General features: G+C 38.0%; 1 pseudogene; it reads right to left on the bottom strand.

Moving 5' to 3' along the window:
* Positions 1-1,545: 1,545 nt before the first annotated feature.
* Positions 1,546-1,923, bottom strand: LOC116550716 (annotated as a pseudogene).
* Between the last annotated feature and the right edge of the window lie 1,893 nt (positions 1,924-3,816).

Here is a 3,816-nt window from a genome sequence, read left to right on the forward strand (position 1 = left end):
ATTGAAATGAAACCAATAAAGCAGCTCGATACCATTTTCAAGACTGGCTTAAGACAAGACAGGTTTGTGACGTGGGTGTATTTCATAATGCTGAGATTTGGACTTCTAACGTTCCCGTTGCACAAGCAGTAAGCATGCTACTCAGTTGGTGGGTTTTCAGCAGTTGGCCCCTTCCTCTCTCCCCACTTTTTTTCCATATATATAAATTTCTTTAATTCTTTTTTTTTTTTTTTTTTTCAAGATGGAGTCTCACTCTGTCACCCAGGCTGAAGTACAGTGGTGCGATTGTGGCTCACTACAACCTCTACCTCCCGGGTTCAAGTGATTCTCTGCCTTAGCCTCCCAAGTAGCTGTCTTCCCGCTTTTAAAATCTCCAGTGTTGCTTTCATCTTTGTGTCTGTGTGCACCCAATGCTTAGCTCCCATTTGTAAGTGAGGACACTTGGCATTTGCTTTCTGTTTCTGCATTAATTGTCTTAGGATAATGCTCTCCAGCTGCATCCATGTTGCTGTAAAGAACATGATTTCATTATTTTAATGGCTGTTTGGTATTTCCATGATATACATGTTCAACATTTTTCATTTTACTTTTACTTTTAAATTTATTCTTGGAGCCTATAAATTGGTAAATTACAATAGTGATAGTACAAATAGTAGCAATATAGAGTATTTAGCAATATTTTAATATTCCTTTTTACTTAACAGTTCACCTTTGTGTTTTACTTTCCATAAACAAATACACTGGATTAAAGCAACAATACTCTTAACTCCGAGTTCAGAGCCTGAGTTTTTGAACACTTGCTTTCCATTCAGAGTTTAGTAATTACTTAACTTCACATTATTCTGTCGCAAATGATACTCAAGTGCCTACCCAAGCAGCAAAAATCATAAAACTATTAAAGCCAAGTTAATGGAATCTATAAAGTTAATGTATAAAAAAACCACACATGTCCATTTGGGCCCAAATAAAAGTATGCTGAAATAAGCTTTATTTCAAGAATGAGGTCTTTGGGCAGAGAGGGAAGAAGAGTCATTATCATAAAAAATTCTTAGGAAGACTAGATAAAAAGAAATTAGCCAACTATTTTACGAAATAAAGGAAGAAAAGGGAGTACATCATCACAGTTCATGACAGTTGAGGAAAATTCAGTTATCATTCTGTCAAAACTTGTTCACCACTTCAAGGACTCAAAATCAGACTCTTCAGGCATTCTGTTACACTTGCAGTAAGTTTCCTTACATGGGACATAAACCTACATTTATGATAACAGTAGAATATTATAATGCTATTTAATCTGACAGCAAACAATAGGAAAAAAGCTAGTGGGACCACACCATCTCAATAATTCTGAAATGAGTCATTAAAAAACAGTATTCAAAGAATGCACACTGCCTAATGTGATTTATAAAATAAGCAGAATTTAGCAATCTTCAATGGAACAGTTCACAGTATTTGAAAATTAGAAGTGTTTTGCTGCCGATTTTTATCAAAGTGGTACTCTAAGCCATTAAGTTGGAAAAAACTCTAAACTCACAATTACCAGCATCACCTCAGTTTAATAATCCAATAAAATGACAAGAAACAAAGAAAACAGCATTATATAGCACAGCAGCTTTGGCTCCTTCCAGGTAATTCTTCCATTTTCCTTAAGTTTTACCTAGAAATCCAGATGTAGAATCAAATCGTGAATCCATTTCAGCTAAACATTTATTCTGATTTTAAACTTCATATTCCATTTCCATGAAAATATTTTTATAGCAGTTACTTTGCTTTTCAGACTTACAGTGAGTCTCTCCTTTTCTTCTTCACAGGCGCTGTGGGAATCACGGCTGTCATTAGCCCATAATTATGGCTGACATGAGCCCAGCCATAATTCCCAAAGTTGCCAAGGGGCACTCCTTCACTCAGGCCTGTATGCCTCATCCTGGCAAAGGAGAGAGGGAAAATGTGGGCATGGGGGATACGGGCTAGGTGAATAGGAAAGAGCTAGGGGTCACCTGGACTGTGTCTTTTGTACCAGGGCCCCACAGAACACCAACATCTTCCCCCAAAGCGCCACATCAGCGGAGTCTTATACCACATTTCTTTCATCTGATCCACCATTGATGGAAATCATTAATTCCATGTCTTTGCTATTGTGAATTACATACTAAAATCTTTAAAATCTGATTGTCAAGTCTCTGATTAATTTTTTTAATCACAGAAATTTGAACAACATAGCCCTATCCATCCAGAAATTCATGTAGAGACCAAGAGCAATAGCTCACATCTATAATCCCAGCACTTTGGGAGGCTAGGGCAGAATGATTGCTTGAGGCTATGTCCCTGAGAAACATAGCAAGATTCTGTCGATACAAAAAAGGTTATAAATTAGCCAGGTATGGCGGTACATGCCTGTAGTCCTTACTACTGCACAAGGCTGAGGTGGGAGGATCACTTGAGCCCAGGACGTTAAGGCTGCAGTGAACCATGATCACACCACTGCACCTCAGACTAGATGACAGATGACATAGTGATCTCAAAAAAGAAAAAAAAAATTCATGTAGATATATCTAAGCAGTATTACAGAGTGTTTGCAGAGTGTTTGCTTATATTCCAAACTTCTAATATAACCAAATAGAACAAAATAAAATCAGAAAGTGTAATATTTATGCCAAAAATAATCATTTTAGCAAGTTTTCCCAAGACTCTCTGAATAAATATAAAGTTAAATTCAAGAGAAAATTTGATACATCAATGAAACACTTGTTAAAAAGCCATAATGGGCACAGCAGAAAACTTGTAGAAGAGTTTGATTCAGCAGATTCTGAAGCCAAAACAGTATTTCCTAAACAATGCAATTTGATTCAGAAAAATATTTCCTTGCCAGAGGAAGTTTTATGCCAAAATATTGGTTTTAGAAACATTCATATGTTCAAACTTTTACTTTTTGAATGAAATATATTTAAAGTGAGTTTTGTGTTCTACACAACCATTTAAAATTTTTTTTAATAGCTTTTGTTGTTGTTGTTGTTGTTGAAACCAAGTTTTGCTTTTGTTCCCAGGCTGGAGTGCAATGGTGCGGTCTCGGCTCACCACCACCTCCACCTCCAAGGTTCAAGCAATTCTCCTGCCTCAGCCTCCAGAGTAGCTGGGATTACAGGCACGCGCCACCATGCCCGGCTAATTTTGTATATTTAGTAGAGACGGGGTTTCTCCATGTTGGTCAGGCTGGTTTCACACTCCCGACCTCAGGTGATCCACCTGCCTCAGCCTCCGAAGTGCTGGTATTACAGGCATGAGCCACCATGCCAGGCCTTTTCTGATAACTTTATTGAGGAATGATTTATGTGTTAAAAACTATACATAATTAATGTATGCAGCTTGATGAGTTTGAGGATAAATGTGCATCTGTGAAATTGTCACCACCATCTAGGCCATGAATGTATCCACCACTTACCAAAGCTTCCTCTCTCCCCATTTATGACTATTGTTGTTATTATTTTGTGTGTGTGGGGGGGTAAGATCTACCACACAAGATAACATAAGATCTACACTCTTAGCACATTGCAGTTATATAATACAGTATTGTTTGTAAAGGCACTGTGCTCTATAGTGGACCTCAAAACTTATTTAAAATGTATAAAAAATAATAGATTTGGGAGGCCGAGGAGGGCGGATCATGAGGTCAAGAGATTGAGACCATCCTGGCCAACATGCCGAAACCCCGTCTCTACTAAAAAATACAAAAATTAGCTGGGCATGGTGGCGCGTGCCTGTAGTCCCAGCTACTTGGGAGGCTGAGGCAGGAGAATTGCTTGAACCCAGGAGGTGGAG

The sequence above is a fragment of the Sapajus apella genome, unplaced genomic scaffold, assembly GCF_009761245.1.
Source record: "Sapajus apella isolate SASKATOON/1434 unplaced genomic scaffold, GSC_monkey_1.0 scaffold8, whole genome shotgun sequence".
In the NCBI taxonomy this organism is placed as follows: Eukaryota; Metazoa; Chordata; class Mammalia; order Primates; family Cebidae; genus Sapajus; species Sapajus apella.